The following is a 21,663-nucleotide window of genomic DNA, read 5'->3' as shown; positions in this document are numbered from 1 at the left end:
TTTCTTCAACAGTATTCTGACCGGTTTTGTGTACTAATTAGGATCAACTCCGTCGTTTGTTAATTTATTTGGTATAAATCTCTCAACTGCTGCAGATACTATTTCTTTGAATTCAAGCCACATCTGGTCTACACTTACATTATTAATTTGGAAGGAGTGGACATTGTCTCTCAGGAAGGCGTGAAGTGAATTCTTATCTGCTTTTTTGAATAGGTATATTTTTCGTTTATTTTTGGAGGATTTGGGGGTTACAATATTCAATCTCGCTACGACAACCCTGTGTTCGCTAATCCCTGTATCGGTTTTGATCCTCGTTTTTAGGATTGTTTGTTGCTAAGTGGTCAAGTGTGTTTTCACAACCGTTTACTGTTCGTGTGGGCTCAGGAACTAACTGCTCGAAATAATTTTCAGAGATTGCGTCTAGCACAATTTCCGATGATGTTTTATGTGTACCTCCGGAATTAAAAACGTATTTTCGCCAACATATCGAAGGTAAATTAAAGCCACCACCAACTATAACCGTATGAGTCAGGTGCGAGTTGAAATCCAACTCAAGTTTTCTTTGAATCTTTCAGCAACTGTATCATCTGAATTGGGAGGTCGGTAAAAGGATCCAATTATCATTTCACTCCGGTTGCCAACTCACAGGAACTATCTACTTCAATTCCGCGACAAGATAATCTACTTCTAACGGCAACAAACACGCCACCGCCAATCGTGTTTAGCATATCCTTTCGGAACACCGTTAGGTTCTTCGCAAAAATTTCGGCTGAGCTTCTTCTCCCGCTTTCAGTGCCTATAACGATTTGAGCATCAGTGCTTTCTATTAGCACTTGGAGCTCTGGTACTTTCCCAACACAGCTACAACAATTTACAACTGTTATACCTATGGCTCCTGTATCTACGTTCTTCCTGTGTTCACCGTGCACCCTCTGCGACTGACGCCCATCTTGTGTCTTCCCGAGACCCTCTAACCTAAAAGACCGCCCAATCCACTCCACACAACCCCTGCTACCCTGTAGCCGCCTCCTGCGTATAGTGGACAACTGACCTATTCAGTGGAACACAAAACCCAACCACCCTTTGGCGCAAGTCGAGGAATCTGCAGCCTACATGGTCGCAGAACCGCCTGAGTCTCTGATTCAGACCCTCCACTCGGCTCTGTACCAGAGGTCCGCAATCGGTCTTGTCGACTATGCTGCAAATGTGAGCTCTGCTTTCATCTTTCAAGCAAGACTGGCAGCCTTTACCACTTCTGTCAGCCGCTCGAAACCAGAGAGAATCTCTTCTGATCCAAAATGACAAGCATCTTTGGTACTGACGTGAGCAACCACCTGTAGTTTGCTGCATCCTGTGCTCTTCATGTCATCCGGAAATATCCTTTCCACATCTGGAGTCACTCTACCCGGTATGCACACGGAGTGCACATTGGTTCTTTCCCTTCTTGGCAGCCATGTCCCTAAAGGACCCCATAACATGCCTAAAGCCGTCGGCACACGGGCCGTGCATTCCAACGTTGAGCGTTGAGTGTGCCGAGTCCACCGTGCTGCTGAACGCTCAGAAACGATGCGACTCGTGCATACGGTACGCGCGACCCAGCGTTCTCACATGCGACGGCAGCGCGCTCCAGCGGCAGTTGTTGACTGCAGTTGACGCGCGCGAGCTAAATAACATATAGACAAGTGTTTACGAAACGAAGACGCCTAAACTGGCTGCTTTAGCTTTACTAGCAACTATCGATGACGAGAGGAGAGGTAGTTGCATTAACCACTGCACCAACCAGACACACTGTTTACCACAATTGCATGGACTGTCTCGCCATGCCTCCCATCTGACCAAAACCCCCGCCCATGTCTGAAAGAACAGACCATGCGGAATATGCCGCTATGATACATATTATGTAAACTGAAGGTAGATGGAGAGGAAAGGAAAGAAAAGGGAAGGAACCATTGATGGCAGCTGTATCGGGAGTTCATGCAGAATCAGCAGCAACAAGTGAAAACGTGTGTCACACAGAGATTCGATCAGGGATCTACTGTTTACTAGGAAATTGCATTAACCACTGCACCACCTGTACACAGTGTTTCTGGCAACTGGGCGAACTATCTTGCCCCCCTGCCCCTCCACCATGGCTGACCCACACTCCCACCAGAACCAGCCTATCAGCAGTCACTGTTCGTGTCCTCCACACTCTCCATCTCTACTTTGAGATTTCTGCAGGACAAATGTAATTGTGCATCCACACTGAAGATGTGGATTCATTCTCTATTGAGGTAAATAAGTTAAATGAATGTATGGTGTCTGTTCTTTTGACATCTGTATAATTTATTCACCTTGATGGGCAACCAATTCACCACAGTCAGAGCAGATGCACAATTATGTTCAAGCTTCTGCGCAATCTCGAGATAATGAGCATGGAGGATATGATGGGGACTGTGGATAGGTGGTACTAGATGGGTGAGTAGCTTGGCTATGAGATACTGTGAGATAGTCATGCAACTGCAATAAACACTGTGATAAACACTTTGTCCAGGTGTTCAGCGGCAACCAGTAGTAGACGTCTCCCCTAAATGATCAGGGTTAACCGTGTTTACCACTGGTCTACATCCCTCGACATTGTACAGCATGGGCAGTAAGTAAATGTTTACCACGCCTCACACATCCCCTATGTCGCACAAGTTTCTGGTCCCGATTACCCTCACACGTCATAAGTTGATGACGATGGAATCCTTTGTCTGTACCGGGATGTTATTTAAAGTTCAGTATTCATCCTTGCCCTCCCACAGGAGGATGGTGGAGTGGGCTTATTCCATGTGCCAGACAGAGTTATGGCACTTTTTGTTAACTCCCGACTGAAAGTCTGGCGTCGCTGCCTGACGAACCTGATCGGACTGTTTTTGCATGAATGCACGCCAGTCTCCATGTCAGTCCCAGTCATGTTGTAAGACATTACAACCCCCTTTTATCACTTTCGACACTTCTTTCTTGAATTAAGTTACATCCTGCACTCCTTCCCCCTTTATGTATACTCTGGACAAAGACTGTAGATGACACATTACAACTTTGTCGATCCCCCAACTTCATTGAACACGTTTCCCCAGATCACATGGCGTCGTGTGTGATAAGCGCAACCCGCTGGTTATATTGATATCAGCGTCCAGTCCACCTGGCATATCACCATCAATGGCAAACAGGTCAACCAGTTTCATTTGCGCCACATCCGCCTCACTGCACACCCACCTGCGTTTACTGTGGTGTGGAGGACACAGACGCTCCTCAGTTCTCATGTGGTCCATTGTCTGACGTCTGGAGGCTCGTGCAGCATATCTTAGCTTTCCTTACCCAACAGACACCTGCTCAGATCATTTTCCTGTTGCTTTTATTCCTGGATGTGATTCACTACCCTGCACCAAAAGCTATTGCTGTGAATTGGATACGCTGCCATACGGTCCGCTACATTTTTGGCCCTGACGAGAATTCAGAACTAGGTTACTGGACCTACCCTAACGATCGACACTGTACACTTGTTCACAACCCCAGATACAACATGTTCTTTTCCAGTTTTCTACGGAGCGCCTTTCATGACCCGCCCTCCAGCCGAAACGCCCAAGCCATGAGATGCTGATACCTTTTTCCCGACATTATGTTCTGAAGCCACTACAAACAGAATCTCCATTAAATTTTCGGGAAAACACATTTGGACGTTCCGCCAATCAGAAGGCGTTAGTGACTCCTGGAATTCTGGTACATAGACTAATTTAATTTAAAACATTTGAAAATTAAAAAAAAGTAAATAAGTAAAAGAAAATAAAAATATATATACAGGGTATTCCATTGATTGTGACCGGTCCAAATATCTCACGAAATAAGCGTCAAACGAAAAAACTGCAAAGAACGAAGCTTGTCTTGCTTGAAGGGGGAAACCAGATGGCACTATGGTTGGCCCGCTAGATGGCGCTGCCATAGGTCAAACGGATATCAGCTGCGTTTGTTTAAATAGGAACCCCCATTTTTTATTACATATTCGTGTAATATGTAAAGAAATATGAATGTTTTAGTTGAACCACTTTTTTCGCTTTGTGATAGATGGTGCTGTAATGTCACAAACATATGGCTCACAATTTTAGACGAACAGTTGAGAACAGGTAGGTTTTTTAAATTAAAATACAGAACGTAGGTACGTTTGAACATTTTATTTCGGTTGTTCCAATGTGATACATGTACCTTTGTGAACTTATCATTTCTGAGAATGCATGCTGTTACAGCGTGATTACCTGTAAATACCACATTAATGCAATAAATGCTCAAAATGATGTCGATCAACCTCAATGCATTTGGAAATACGTGTAACGACATTCCTCTCAACAGCGAGTAGTTCGCCTTCCGTAATTTCACACACGCATTGACAATGCGCTGACGCATGATGTCAGGCGTTGTCGGTGGATCATGGTAGCAAATATCCTTCAGCTTTCCCCACAGAAATAAATCCGGGGACGTCAGATCCTGTGAACGTACGGGCCATGGTATGATGCTTCGACAACCAATCCACCTGTCATGAAACATGGTATTCAATACCGCTTCAACCGCACGCGAGCTATGTGCCGGACATCCATTATGTTGAAAGTACATCGTCATTCTGTCATGCAGTGAAACATCTTGTAGTAACATCGGTAGAACATTATGTAGGAAATCAGCATACATTGCACCATTTAGATTGTCATCGATAAAATAGGGGCCAATTGTCCTTCCTCCCATAATGCCGCACCATACATTAACCCGCCAGGGTCACTGATGTTCCACTTGTCGCCGCCATTGTGGATTTTCCGTTGCCCAATAGTGTATATTATGCCGATTTACGTTACCGCTGTTGGTGAATGACGCTTCGTCGCCAAATAGAACGCGTGCAAATATCTGTCATTGTCCCGTAATTTCTCTTCTGCCCAGTGGCAGAACTGTACACGACGTTCAAAGTCGTCACCATGCAATTCCTGGCACATAGAAATATGGTACGTGTGCAATCGATGTTGATGCAGCATTCTCAACACCGACGTTTTTGAGATTCCCGATTCTCGCGCAATTTGTCTGCTACTGATGTGCGGATTAGCAAAATGGCTCTGAGCACTATGGGACTTAACTTCTGAGGTCATCATTCTCCTAGAACGTAGAACTACTTAAACCTAACTAACCTAAGGACACCACACACATCCATGCCTGAAGCAGGATTCGAACCTGCGACCGTAGCGGTTGCGCGGCTCCAGACTGTAGCGCCCAGAACCGCTCGGCCACTCCGGCCGGCGCGGATTAGCCACAACAGGAGCTAAAACACCTACTTGGGCATCATCATTTATTGCAGGTCGTGATTGACGTTTCACATGTGGCTGAACACTTCCTGTGTCCTTAAATAACGTAACTATCTGGCGAACGGTCCGGACACTTGGATGAAGTCGTCTATGATACCGAGCAGTATACATAGCACACGCCCGTTGGGCATTTTGATCACAATAGCCATACATTAACACGATATAGACCTTTTCTGCAATTGGTAAACGGCCCTTTTCAACGCGAGTAATGTATCACGAAGCAAATGCTGTCCACACTGGCGGAATGTTATATGATACCACGTACTTATACGTTTGTGACTACTACAGTGCCATCTATCACAAAGCGAAAAAAATGGTCCAACTAAAACATTCATAATTCTTTATGTACTACACGAATAAGTAATTTTAATGGGGGTTCCTATTTTTAAAAAAACCAGTTGATGTCCGTTTGACCTAGGGCAGCGGGCCAACCATAGTGCCATCTGGTTTTCCCCTTCAAGCTAGACGAGTTTCGTTCATTGAAGTTTTTTCGTTTGACGCTTATTTCGTGAGATATATGGCCCGGACATTATCAATGGACCACCCTGCATCTAAGCATAAAGACAACAAAAAATAACATAAAAATGCAATAAAATAAACAAACAAAAACAAGCCCATACACAACTACTTTCATTTTCATCGCTACTCTCTATGTTCTTCCCCCTTACTTTTTTCTTTTCCTACACCCTTGTAGTAATAGGTTAGTTGTTTTGGGATAGGCCTAGATAGGCGCCAACGCCTGAAGAGGTGCATTTTTTTTGTTAGGGACAAGTGGCGATGGCAAGTAGATATTTTTGTAGTTTTCCCTTTCTTGTCCAGGGGCAAAAAAGAAAACAAAAAAAGAAGGTGGCCCAGTTGTTACCACAACTGCCTAATAAGCAGGAGATCCCTTGTTGAATCCGAGTCTGGCACACACTTTCGCTCATTACCACTGAATCAACATTAAGTCCCAATTCAGCTGACATCAATAGTTCCTTTTCTTTTCTTTCCTTCTACCCCCTCCACCTTCAGTTTACATAATATTTGTTACAGCTGCGGATTCCACTTAGTGTCTGTCATTTTGGTCATTTCTGAAAGAACAGTCACCATGCGTTCATAAAACAGATTCGTATCCATCACCTTCAGTGCAGATGCACAGTTACGCACAACCTTCTGCAGGAATCTCAAAATAGCGAGCATGGAGGACATGGACAGGGACTGCATATAGGTGACACTGGGTGGGAGTGTGGTTTGGCCAGAAGGTGTGCCAAGATAGTCTGTGTCGTCGTGATAAACACTGTGTGCACGTGGTGCAGTTTTTAATCCAACTGCCTAGTCAGCAGAACATTCCATGTTGATTTTTCAGCACATATTTTCGCTCATCGCCTCTGATTATACATAAATTCCCAATGCAGCTGACACCAAAAGTCCCTTTACCTTCAATTTACATAATGTGTTTTACAGCTGCAGATCCCGCGTGGTGTCTGTCGTTTTCAGTGTGTCCGAAAGAATGGAGACTATGCATTCATATAACTGATTCACTTGATAGGTAATGAGTCTTCTACCTTCAGTGTGGATGCACAATTACGTTCAACCTTCTGCGGAAATCTAAGAGTAGCGAGCAAGGATGACATGGAGGGGGACTGCAGTTAGGTGGCACTCCATGCCAGTGTGGGTCAGCCGGTATGTGTGCTGAGACAGCCACGCAATCGCGATGAACAATGTGTCTGGGTGGCGCAATTTCTAAAGCAAGTGCCTAGTAAGCAGCTGAGTCTTGGTTTGGCACACATTTTCTTTCATCACTGCTGATTCCGCATAAAGCCCTAATGCAGCTGACATCAATAGTTTCTTTCATTTCTCTTCTACATAATGTGTTTCACAGCTGCGAATTCTATGTGGTGTCTGTTTTTTCAGACATGTCCAAAGCAGTGTCGTAGCGTGAGGGGAGACTTTGAGACTTAGTCTCCCCTGTATTTGTGCTTAAAAAAGATTCAATAGTAATTCATAACAAAAATATAAATCACTTTCTGCTAAGAGCTCTAAATGTGACATCAGTCTTGTAGCCCGCGCCGCACCCTGGGTATTGGCGTATTTGCCTGCTTGAGACTCGACTGCTCTGCCTCCCTTCCCTTACCTTCCCTTACCTGGCTGTGTGCGCCTGCGCCCCCTCCACTTCCTCTCTTCCACGAAGACCGGTGCGCCGCACTTGCTAGCAGGCATCGAGACTAGTCTCTGCCGCTTCTATGCAGTATTTTAACACAGAAGTGAACAGTCGCGCGGTTTGTGTTCATAGTCATTTTTGTGAGATTTTAGTGCATAATTTCGTTGTGTCACCAACATGAGTGAGCGAGCAACTGAACACCTTACAGAATTTTTATTAAAAACGCCTTTTTCTACATTAACATACCGTACGAATAAAAGTTCGAATTGAAGGACAAACGACCTACTCCTATACTCAGTGTAGTTTTTAAGTGAAGCCAAACAAAAACTCACTTTTCAGACAGCCTGGTACGAAAAGTATACTTGGCTGACTGCGATTGCAGTTAATAACAGATTATATTGTTATATATGTCTTCTGTTTGGTGGTGAAAAGGAATAGTGCAATGAGGGCATTTGTAAAATAAAAAACTTTGACTGGAATGCACCAAAGCACCAGATATCAAAACATCACCTGCAGAACAAAGAATCATTTCTGTTATTGGGCAAAAGTAGAATTGAGAACGCCCTTTCTGAAGCCGCTCGGCTGACAGCAATAAAATACAACGAACAAGTTGTATCCAATAGGAGAGTATTGGCTTGTATTATTCAGGCAATTGTAATTCTTTGTAAACGAGAACTAACCTTTCGCGGCCATCGAGAGGATGAATCCTCCAGCTACAAAGATAACTATCTGGAATTGTTGGATTTACTGGCTCAAGGAGAGCAGTTAATCCAAGACCATTTGTCATCTCTTCAACCTTTAAAGGAACTTCTCCAGATATACAGAATGATGTAATAGAAATGATAACTCTGGCAGTTAATGAGAAAATAAGGTCTGAAATTCAGAACTGCAATTTCATTTCGATTGAAGCTGATGAAATATTAGACATGTCATGCAAGAGTCAAATGAGTATAATATTCAGATACTGTATCGCAGACAAAATTGAGGAAAGATTCGTTGGATTTTACGATGTTTATGGAGATATAACTGCTTTTTTCAGCAAATCATCAAAACGAACTGTATTGCTAAGAGAAAGGATTTAAACTGCCACATGCAAGCAATACTCGCTGGAACTTTCATTCCAGGGCAGTTTGAACAATATCTAGCCAGTTCTCAGAGCTATATAGTGTTTTAAATTATACAATTGATGATGCAGACTCTCAGTGGGACCCTGAATCTTTGAGCTGTGCTGTGAGAATGAAACGACGGATGGATGATCCTACGTTTGTCTACTTGCTTTGTTTCTACCGAGACTGCTTTGTTTATGTTGTTCAATTCTTTAATGTTCTTCAGCCAAAATGTGTCAGTATAACTGCTTGGTACGACGAAATAAGAACTGTTCTGAGAAACTTACGGCAATTAAGAACGGAAACATTCGTTGATGAATGCATTAAATGCAGTTTGTGTTTGAATGGCAACTTATCATTCCGTGACAGTCAAAAGACATCTCTCAGGGCACTAACTTACGAGATACTGCATTTGCAGATTGTTCAGATGGAAAGAAGATTTCAAGCGTTTCCCCAAATTCAATTTGTGAACTTTAGAACGAAAAGTGTTTCTCGAACTATCAAAAAGAATTCCCAAAGTTGAAACTGCTTCAGTTATTAGAACAGTACCCTCTTTTCAAACAAGAACAACTTGAAAATGCACTCTGTAACATATACGCTGATGTGAAAAAACAACCATCTCCAAGAATCCTCTTAAAGTACACTGTCAACAATGATTTAGACTGTGTTTATGAAGAAACAACGAAGTTCCTGCGTTTGGTTTTGATCCTACCTGCAACTACAGCAAGCAGTGAACGAAGCATGAGTACTCTTAAACGAGTGAAGAATTATTCAAGGAATTCAATGTCCAACACCCGGCTGTCGTGTTTGAGCACGTTAGCAATAGAAAAGACACTAATTGGTGAGCTATCCAGTCATCAGATCTTTGTAGACCGAGTTATAGACTCATTTGTGGGAAGAAAAGACAGGCGCATTGCGCTTGTATACAAGAAAATGTAAGTGCTTCTTCTCTTGCTGCTGGAGTTCTACAAATTTGTCATCGTTTCTTGAACAAGTTAGTTATTATTATTATTATTATTGTTATTAGTGGCAGCGGTAGTGGTAGTAGTAGTAGTAGTAGTAGTTGTTGTTTTATTTGATGCATTTTGTTTCATCTGTTTAAATTATAGTTTATTGTACTTTTTGTCTACCTATAATAAATATAGTCTCTCCCCAACCTTTACAACCACGCTACGCCACTGGTCCAAAGGAACAGACACCACTCATTCATATTAACGTCGTACATATCCGTAACGAAAAACGTGACACTAAATGAGAGAATGTGTACCAATAATTCTAATTTTCGGTTGCGGGATGAAATTTGCGCCGTATCATTAGTGGATGGTGAATTGTGTCTTGTTTCATGAATTACGGCTACAGTGCTATATGTGATATTTGATTCATATTCATGTGGGACAATTGTGCATGAACTCAAGCTGAATGGTCAGGGAAGCAAGCTGTATAGACAAAACAGCTGCTTCAGGAAGATGGCTACAATTACTATGTTACCGGTACATCAAAAGAGAGATGGGTCTGCACTAATAAAACGATTAGTTACTCCATGTTCGGAAGATGTGCTGAATCCGCAACCCTCTTCCTTTTTTATTGAAGATCGCTCAAGTTGGCATTGAGAACTTTATTGCGTCCACTACTGGTTTCGTATTTTGCGGCAGGCCATTTTTAAGTTCTTCGGAAAAATTTTGTGCAGAGGGACAACGTGGACGCAGTAGTTTCCAATAGCATCTGGAGTGGTTTTCATTAAATGAATGTGAAAACTGTATTTTCTTTCGAGTCCAACGATCGCACAAAATGTTTTTACTTTTCTGACCCTTTACTATCGCAGACTGCTGTCAACTGTTTCAAAATTGCAACCGACATTCACCACTCCAGCGGTAGGCCCTTGGTACTCGTGCTGGGACAGGTGCTACTTACGTAACGTAGAACCATGTTTATGGAAATAACTATGTACGCAATGGCTTTGTTTGTCACTGCTTGGGGAGTTCTCTTTTCGTGCAGAAGATTTAAAATCGTTCTCCAATATTTCTTGGGTCAGCCAAGGGACCAAAAGCCTCAAGAAGACACACATCCAAATGAAGAAGAAAAAAGGGAATGAGTTTTTCTTTTAGTACTACGTTATGCAAGGTATGTAGGTCTATAAAAAACCGCACAATTGACACAGTCCTATCAGTAAAACATTCTCTGCTGTACTTCTCACTCACATTCAAGTACTCTTCCTGTTTGAAATAGGGCCAGGTAAGTTCACCTAGTTGCAGAAGCTTCAAGGATATGTATTTATGGGATTTCTGTTTACTGCAGATGTTTATGTGTAGTTTCATCATGTATTCATCATGATCTTGGAAGCAGTTTATGACACTAACATCCATCAGTCACAGTTGGAATCCGTCAATTCATACAAATACTTGGGTGTAACTCTTTGTCGTGACATGAAATTAAACAACGACGTAAGCTCAGTCATGGGTAAAGCAGGTGGCAGACTTTTGGTTATTGGTAGAATATTAGGGAAATGCAGTAAGTCTACAAAGGAAACACTAATAGCTTATAAATCACTCGTGTAACCCATCATAGAATATTACTCATGTGTGTGGAACTTGTATACCAAACAGGACTAACAGGCGATAATGAACGTATAGAGATGATGGCAGCAGGAATGGTTACAGATTTGCTTTATCTCTGGATGAATGTCACAGAGATGTTGAAAGAACTGAAATGGCAGATCCTTGAGGATAGACATCAAGTAGCCCACAGAAGTCTGCTTACAAAGTTTTGAGAAGAGGCTTTAAATGATGGCCTGAAGAAAATACTACAATCCCTTGCTTATCACACCTACAGTGATCGTTAGGACAAACTTATCGATTAAGTACGGCACACACAGTGGCATTTCAAGAGTGATCCTTCCCACATTACATATGTGAGTGGAACAGTCAAAAGCCCTAGTAACTGGTGTTGGTATGATGGGACATACCCGATGCCATGCAGTTAGCAGTGGTTTACAGAGTATGAATATAGATTTTAGTACCATACAATTCTGCTGCCCATATATAGGTGCAAATTTTAATCTAACTACAGATATTAAATATTATGCCACAACAGGCTCACAGCCAGTTAGATGCAGTGCATCAAAATCAGAAGAGAACATCATGCATATGTCTTTACACTTATTTGTTTAATTGTTCAGTAATATAAAAAAAATTATTTTCATTACTGTCTTTGACATGGTACTTAATAATATTTGATCGTGTCAATGGCCACTTCTTGTCATAACAGTACTGCTTCCAACACACCAGGATCCTGCTGCCATTATTGTTTAAAGTTATGATTTACTTCAACTGTTTTGAAAAGTTTTAATTTATTATTGGTATCCAATATCTGTTACGATATTTCGTCCCTTATTTACAATCCAAGAAGTGTGTGAGCTTTACAGAGGTAGCCAATGGAGTTAGAGCAAATATGGATCATCCTGATCAATATACGAGGTATTTTAAGATCATGAGAATCTATCTTCAGTGAGGGGATAAATGGCATATATAGTTTTCTCTCACCACATACTACCACCACTCATCCTGTGCCAGCTGGCCCTTGCGGCCGAGCTGTTCTAAGTGCTTCAGTCCGGAACCGCGCTGCTGCAAAGGTCACAGGTTCGAATCTTGCCTCGGGCATGGATGTGTGTGATGTCCTTAGGTTAGTTAGGTTTAAGTAGTTCTAAGTTTAGGGGGCTGATGGCCTCATACGTTAGGTCCCATAGTGCTCAGAACCATTTGCACTGTTTTTGAACAATCCAGTCCCACACACTTACAAACAAACACACATATTCATTCCTGTTTAAGAAATACACTTTTACATGATAACTCCCTGGCAGACACCATCTCTAATATGCAGCACCATACCTTGCAGACTTGTAACTCTCCATTTTAATAATCTGATATGTGTCATTTACTTCAAAACATTGCTAAAATCATCTTCAACAGCGTTTCAGCTAACACTGAGAAGATAATTTAGCATCCCACTGTCATTGAGTTCATTAGAAAAGGAGTCATAGCTTAGTTGTAGAAGCGTGGAGAAAGAGAACAACTATAGCTTAGATGAAGGATTTCTCAGTGTGAGATACTGACATAGATGTTTGCCCCTAAGTTTCGCCACAGTTACATGTTCTGTCATATTTTAACCAATGGTTGTGGGAAAATGAATGCTAGAAATGTGATTTTATGCCACTCAAAGCTGATGGAAAATCAGATGCTGTCTAATTTGTGTCTTCATTATTGATTTTATAGGCATAATGGTAATGATAAAGGCTACTTTCAACACTTATAGTAGTGGGAGTGAGAGAATTCTTACCAATTTCAGCTATAAGTAGCCTGTAATCAAACCCCATTCTTATCTACTATTGAACAAGTGCAATTCTGACCTAGTGTAGGTGCTGCTAAAGCAATTAATGCAATGTGTTGATGACACTGCCCAAGGAAATGTTCAGAATCTCTGTCAGTTTATTTAATTATCAGCAGTTTCAACTCATTTATTCTTGATGAGACACACTAATTAAACCTTTTAAATGGAGATTTGACTGCAGTTATGTTACATTCATGCTGCTACATGTTCCTTAAGTAGTCCTTCCTAAATAAACTATTGCTATGACACAGTTATGTGCCTTTTACATATGGGGGTGACATTGTTCTTTTATTGGTATAGACTTCCAACACTTCACTGTATGAATTATGACATCTGAATATCTTTTTAATGATAAATGTCCTTCTTTAGCCAGCTAAGGGCAGATTATGAATGAAATGAATGATAATACCCATCAGTTCAACGTTTAATTGAAATAATTTTATGTTCACGTCCCCCTACAATGTGTAATGTGAGGAACTTTAGGATGTTATTGGCATATTCAGTGAAAATTAGTTTTAGAATTTACTGAAACAAATTTATTATAGACAGATAATTGGTCACATTTCCATGCATCTACTACTAGACATGATTTTTTTTTTGCAGGGAAACAAAAGCATCACCACTAAGACAACCTATTTTCCCATTTCATCTATCCATTACCAGCCTCATCTGGATACATTGTACACTGTGCAGTAATCTGGTAGAGGCTTCATTATCGTTTTCTTAGCAATTTTTCTAATGAAGGATGTTAAAGTAAATAAAAACTGCTTTACATGTTTTAATATGAACATGACTAATTTGAGAGTGTAGAAATTGCTGCTGATTCTCCAAAACTTTCACAAATACATAGGTTTTTATCATTTCTTTTAACTGTAACTGACCTTAGAAAACCAACTTTATGTGTCAACCTACAGTGAGTTATTTTGTTTTTATTGGTACTCCAAATTGAGAGTCATTTTTATGAAGTGTTCAGCTGAAGTGCATCCTATGATGGAAGTTACTTTTACAGTAGTGGATTTTGTTAGGCACCCATTTTGGAAGTAAATTGACATTACTGACAGGTACTGATCAGTCAGAACATTATGACCACCTGCCTAAAAGCCGGTATGTCCACCTTTGGCATTGATAACAACAATGATGCATTGTGGTGTGGAATCAACCAGGCCTTGCTAGATCGCTGGATGGAGCTGGCACCACGTCTGCACACGCAAGTCAACTAATTCCCGTAAATTACTGGAATGGGGTGGGGCGATGTCCTTCGACGCCACGTTCAATCACATCCCGGATGAGTTTGATCGGGCTCAGATCTGGCAAGTTGGGGAGGAGGGCGGGGGGGGGGGGGGGGGGGGGCAGCATGCTAACTGGGAATCGCTACTGTGTTCCTCAGACAACTCTGTCACACTCCTGGCATTGTGGCATGTCACATTATCTTGCTGGAAGATGCCACTGCTGTCAGGAAACATCATCCTCATCAAGCAGTGTGCATGGTCTGCAACCAGTGTACGTTAATCCTTGGCCATCATGCACCAGCTCAACTGGACCCATGGATGCCCACATGAATGTACCCCAGAGCATAATGGAGATCTCACCGCCCTGTCTTGATCCTATGGTACAGCTGTCAAGAAGCTGTTCCCCTGGAAGATGACTTTATTTGCACCCTCCAATTGGCATGATGAAGAAGGTATCAGGATTCATCAGCATCAGACCTTGTGGCACTCTGCTACTGCCCCACCATTCAGTACCAATCGTCACGTACCTATGTCAGTTTCAGTTGTAGGCATCATGATGTTAACATTGGCACATGTATGTGTCGTCGGCTGCAGACTCCCATCATTAGGAGTGTCCAGTGCACTGTGTGTTCAGACACACTTGTATTCTGCCCAGTATTAAAGTCTGATGTTAGTTCCACCACAGTCCACCATGAATCCTGTTTTACGAGTATGCCCAGCCTATGAAATCTGACACCTGTAATGAGGGGTGGTCGCCCAACTGCACAGTGTCTGGACGTGGTTTTACCTTGGTTTTGCCACATGTTGAAGACACTCACCACAGAACTCCTCAAACACCCGGCAAGTTATGAAGTTTCTGAAATGCTCATGCTGAACTTCCAGGCTATCACAATCTGCCCTTGGTCAAACTCAGACAGGTGGTGTGCATTACTCATTCTGAACATGGTCAGCACACTCACTGATACTACATGCACTGTGTGTGTGTCTGACTAGTAGTCATTCCTTGCGCATCACTTTGCTGTCACCTGGAAGGGTTTATATCGATAGTGGGTTATTGGTCATAATGTTCTGGCTAATCAGTGTTAAGGAATTATGTAAATGTTACTCTGGTGCACCATTTGCACTCAATACTTGATGGAAATGGAAATGTCGTGTGGCTAGGGCCTCCCATCGGGTAGACCGTTCGCCTGGTGCAAGGCTTTCTAGTTGACGCCAGTTCGGCAAATTGCGTGTCTATGGGGATGAAATGATAATGATAAGGACACCACATCACCCAGTCCCTGAGCGGAGAAAATCTCCGACCGAGCTGGGAATCGAACCCGGGCCATTTGGTATGACATTCCGTCGTGCTGACCACTCAGCTACCAGGGGCGGACTACTCAATACTTGATGAAAAATGCAATGTAATGAAAGTATTTTATGACTAGCCTTTCCCCTGTGGCCTTGACCATATACGCATTTTATACATATATTGCATATATTTCCTCCATCCCCCTTCCCACCTCTAACTCTTCATCCTCCTGTCTTTGTGTCCACCTCATTCTCCCTTCCTGCTCCCTCCGTAATTACCTATTCTCTCCTGCTATCTCTCTCTGTCCATCTCCTGCTCTATTCATTTCGACATTCTCCCATGTATGCCCATGTGCATGTATGGCTCCTCTATAACAGGTCAAAAAAGCAGGTTGATACTACTCCCATAACACACCTATCATATGTGAGCGAGACAGCCTACAAATCTGGGGCTTGGGAAACCTTTTCGGAAATCATTGTGGACTTCAATATTCCAAGATCCACAGTGTCAAGTGTTTGCTGGCAATACCAAATTTCAGGCATCACCTTTCAGAAAATGCAATTTCCAATGGCCTTCACTTAATGATGGAGAGCAGTGGCTTTTGGGTATAGTGTCAGCGCTAATCAGACAAGCAACACTGCATTAAAAAAAAAAAAAAAAAAAAAAAAAAAAAACGCAGAATTCAATGTGTAATATATGACAAACGTATCTGTTAGGACAGTGTGGTGAAATCTGCTATTATTGGGCTGTGGCAGAGATGACCAATGTGAATACCTTTGCTGACAGCACTAAATCACCTGCATTGCCTCTTCTGAGCTCATAATCATATCCTTTCGACACTAGATGGCTGGAAAACCAAGGCTTGGTCAGATGAGTCCTAATTTCACTTTGTAAGAGCTGATGGTAGGAATCGAGTGTGTCACAGACCCCCCGAAGCCATGGACCATGTTGTCAACAAGGCACTGTGCAAGCTGTAGGTGGCTCCATAATTGTGTGGGGTGGGTGTACATGGAACAGACTGGGTCCTCTGGTACAACTGAAAGAATTATTGAATGTAAATGGTTTTGTTTGGCTATTTTGAAAGCATTTGCAGCCATTCATGGACTTCATGTTCCCAAACAATGATAAACTTTTTATGGATGAAAATGCACCATGTCACTGGGCCACAGTTGTTTGTATTTGAAGAACATTCTGGATGATTTGACCAAATGATTTGGCCACCCAGACTGCTTGATATGAATCCTGTCAAACATTTATGGGACATAATTGAGAGGTCAGTTCATGCACAAAAATCCTGCATCAGCAACTCTTTCACAATTAAGAATGGGAATAGAGGCAGGATGGCTCAGTATTTCTGCATGTGACTTCCAATGACTTGTTGAATTCATATCCTCAATGCTGGCAATTTTCTGGAGGGAAGTTTATGTTCTTGTCATGAAACACCTATTGAAAAAAATTAGAGAATAAGCCGCTGTGAAAGACCACAGAACAACTTTATTGCCACAGTAAAGATCATGAAAAGAAGAAAAAAGAAATTAGTGGTCATATTTAAGCAAACAGACATTTATTTCTCCATTGTTCGATTTGTGAGTGAGATAGGAAAGGGAATTATTAGTTGTGGTACAAGGTACCTTCCACCATAGTGGATTGTGAAATAAAAGTAGATGTAGAAGGTTAGAAAGTAAAGGCAGGTCACTATGACCTCATGATGAGGATCTCCTACAGGTGAATTAATCTGATGTTGGGGCCTGGGTGAACTGCCTTCCTTTTTTAACCTTCAGCACTCAAATCTCTCTCTCTTCCTGGAGTTTGCTATAACATATGGTTTTATTTTGGTTCTGAATGCCAGAAGACAAAATAATGTATTTCTGACAACTTATACACTAGTGACTAGAGTAAAATGTTAGAGAAGAATGAGACAAAATATATTTGGAAATTGTGTTTGTGTTTAATTTCATGATTCATAAAACTGTGTTATTTCAGAAACTTAATTTCCTTATTAGCTCTATATTTTGTTGAAGATAAATGCACAAATACTTAAATGTTGGATGTTAATGTCTCTTTCAACTCACTTAAATGTATCAAAGACAACAACCTCATCAATCTTTGGATCCAACAAATATGATCAAAGTGCAAGTTAATACTTATTCCATCTAATATTATGGGATACCCAAAAAGAAAAACTGGAATTATTTTTTAGAAGCTATATATTTTCAAACTATGTACAAAATGACCTGATCCCCTTGAAAATACTTTCCATTATAACTAATACTTTTCTCCCACTGGCACTTCCAATGTTCAAAACATTTTTTGTAGTCATCTTTAGAAATAGCCGAAAGCTTCTACCTCCTTTTTTGACTTCTTTAATGTTGTCAGATTGGTGTCCTTTCATGCACCTTTTCATCCATGGAAATAAGAAAAAGTCGAAGAGAGAGAAGTCAGGTGAGTAAGGTGCATGCCAATTTTACCCAAAAACTGTCTAACAGAGATGGCTATGTGTGCAAGTGCATTGTCGTGTTGGTAGAACCATTTCCTGTCTTCCACAAATCAAGTCTTTTTTAATAAACACTGTTGTGTTTAAAACTTCCAAGTAAAGGTTTAATTGATGGTCTGACCCAATGGCACAAACTATCATTGATTTGGGCAGTTGACTGATGTCCAGAAAAAGGTTTAATATCAATTGACATGTCGCCAGTTTTAAATTGAGCAAACTACTCGTATGCTTGAGTTTTTCCCATAGCTTCATCTTGGTAAGCTGTTTTCAACATTAAAACAGTTTCAGCAACATATTTACCAAGTAGAAAATAAAATTTCACAGCTAGGTGTTGTTCACTTAAACTTGTCATCATAAAAGTGAAACAAGAATAAAACAGTACCAGCAAAAACAATCACTGCAGATGAACAGAACAAGCCAAATGACAACACAGGTGCACTGTACTAGCAATAAGTTGCACTATACGTGCCTAGTGGCAGAAATACATATGACACAAGATCTGCCCACAGTATTGTTATTCTGGTATTTAAGGGACACCCTCGTATACCCATCAGTGTGAGCACTCATTTGCATGACTTGATGTGAAACTCCAACTGTGCAAGAATGATAGCTGTAGTACTGTAAGACAGAATTTTCTCTAGTCAAATGTTCACTACCAAATCCTATTTCTTGCCAAAACTCATAAAGGAAAGCTACTTGTTTACTTTTTCTCCTTGACTCTCTTAAAATTTCACAAACTATTAGAAATATAGGTTTTCTGTTGTGTAGCCCTTACTGTCTGATACCAGAAATGCCCATACCCTTTCCTAGAATGTGATTAATCTGTTATCGAACACAGGAACAAATCTCATTTACAGTTGCCATCCATACCATCAGTGTGATTGTTTCATTTGGTGAGTGTTTTCTCTTTGTATTAATCATATGTTTCTGATCCATTGTGTATTGTGTACATAATTCAGTTTTGTGGCTGCAGTTATTTGATTAGCTCAGAGTGAACTTTCTCATACATGTTAATGTACACCATTGTTGAGCATATTTTATAAGAAAGCTGACTTCACAGATGTTACTAAATATTGACAACTCTTACCTCTTATGTAACTTTCTTAATTGTTGTCATCCCTCTGACTAGTAATGAGATACTTACAAATTCACCGTTGGGATCTCAAAAGAATCACTCTATTGATAAAGCTGATAATGCCTTCAGTTAACAGATAGTAAAATTTTTTAAATGGTAAAGGATCATCAACTGGAATTGTCTCTGACTTATTAAAGAGTTTTTATTGTTCAATCACAATGTACCATAAGAGAAATCAAGTTTTTATGCGATAGCTTGTTCAGCACATGCCAGATTTAGTTCCTATTTATGAATCAGGATGAAAAATGTTACACTAGGCTTGTGGGTAATACAAAGAGGGACACAGGCTTCCAGCATGCTAGGTTGTTGAAGGGCCAGCAACTTGTGATACCATTTCCATATGACAAACAGCTAAAGTTGCAAAATGCTCTTTTTATTACTTGATGATCACCAGTTTTAGGTTTTTATTCATAACTCATTCTCAGATCATCCATCGAAGCAGAACGAATATTATTCCACACAGCAAAAAATCATGACAATTATTAGCAAAATGGAGTGCAGTGCAAATGATCATGAAATGTGTATCCAGTTTTGTGATCACTTTCTTTGTACTTCTGTGCAAACTGACTGTAATGAATTTTTGGTGTCTGGAGTAACATTTATTCTGATTGGATGGATGATTTGAGGATGGGTTATGAATAAAAACCCAAAACTAGACATGATCAAGTAATAGAGATATTTTGCAATTTTGGTTATTTGTTGTATTGAAATTGCAAAGAGAGATACCATTTCACCTTCATGGGGAGAAAATACACTGATTAATCCAAAGAGTTCTATTATGGGTCCATTGCTGTTCACGTCAAAAGTTAGTGATTAATCAGTTTATCCCAGGATAACTCACCACTTAGGCAAAAAGTATTCTCTACACAAAAGAAAGTAATTAGAATTAAATGTGATGACAACACATATAAATTTTTGAGGAATCTGTTAAGCAATAGGGAATTTTAAACACATCGTTGCAGCACATTTATTACCTCATTACATTCATTCTCGTGATTGCTACGGTCGCAGGTTCGAATCCTGCCTCGGGCATGGATGTGTGTGATGTCCTTAGGTTAGTTAGGTTTAAGTAGTTCTAAGTTCTAGGGGACTGATGACCACAGATGTTAAGTCCCATAGTGCTCAGAGCCATTTCAACTATTTGAACTTTCATTCTCAACTCACTGTAGTTTGAAAGTAACAGAGATATTCGCCTATACAATGCCAGAATAAAAAGTGATCTGCACTTCCCCTTGGTGAATCTAACTGTGGCACAGAAAGGAATGCAATTCTCAGCCATAAAACTCTTTAATATTCTATACAAAGATATAAAATGTCTGACAGATAGCACAAGTGTTCTTAGATATATATTAGAGTTGTTTATCCATAAAAACCCATTGTGTACCGCAGAGGAATTCCCAATACATTGATTTTCTTCTAAATGTGTAGGAATTTTTTTGTACATAATATGACGTCCTGGCACCAGATATGTTCTGATTAGGAATGGCTCTAGTGACATAACATGAGTGTTCACTCAGAGCATCTTTTAGATGGTTATTGAAGAAGTATTTTGTAGTTATTTGCATGTTCTAGGAGTATATTGGTGACCATTTCCAATTATATAGAAAGAGAAATAGGTTTGTATAGTCGAAATATTGCTATATGCTCATCATTTACATAAGTCAATCTTTACTTCAATCTCAGTATGTGGTATAGGAGAAGATTCCAAGTGAAAAATGAGTTTAATGTCTATTTCAGTCTTTCATTAGCTGCCAGCACATTTAATTCACAAAGGACTCTCTCAGATATTTTTAGGGCTGTGCATTCCCTCCTTCTGTCCTTGAGTAGGGGAATTTGCTTATAATAAGTGCTACTGGTACTTTTGATCCTACACTTATATTTAAAAATGCTACCAATTTTTTTTCCCAAAAGTGTTACTGGTTCCTCATACCAAACTTCATATGAGAGAGTAAATGTGCTGAGAGGCTGCTGTTAGTCTGCCCTATCTTCTTAAATGGTTTTATATACAAGATAAAGTATGGAAACTGGCTAAAAATCATAGCCAGAATAGCCCATAAACCGCATTATTAATATATGAGGTGGATTTGACATTTAGCTGATGTGCCTTTATGTGTCCTGGAAGTGAGTGCTTTAACATGCTCTTTTATCTGGACAGGTTACAGTGCTCTGAAATGTATTTTAAATGAGCTGTTTGAAGTTATGAAAACACTTTATTATGTCTCACAACATAGTTTACTACTATCACTATCTGAAATCAAATTACTAACAAAATTTTAAGATTTCATTTAATTTATAGAATACTGACAATACTTAAGACATTGCCTATTAATTCAGGATATTTAAGTATTTACAATAATGCAGTAGTTGTGCCAAATTCGTTGTCAGTAATAATTGCCACTTTAAGAATAATATTATAATAATATGTTAAAATAGAAGAAAACTGGTTTTTTCTTGTTCTTCTGATCCAGAATAATAAAGTGCATGTGGCAAGTGTATTGTATCATCTTCATGATAAAATTCTACAG

The sequence above is a fragment of the Schistocerca americana genome, chromosome X, assembly GCF_021461395.2.
Source record: "Schistocerca americana isolate TAMUIC-IGC-003095 chromosome X, iqSchAmer2.1, whole genome shotgun sequence".
Classification (NCBI taxonomy): Eukaryota; Metazoa; Arthropoda; class Insecta; order Orthoptera; family Acrididae; genus Schistocerca; species Schistocerca americana.
The sequence above is the reverse complement of the archived record's forward strand: the minus strand, read 5'-3'. Positions refer to the sequence as shown.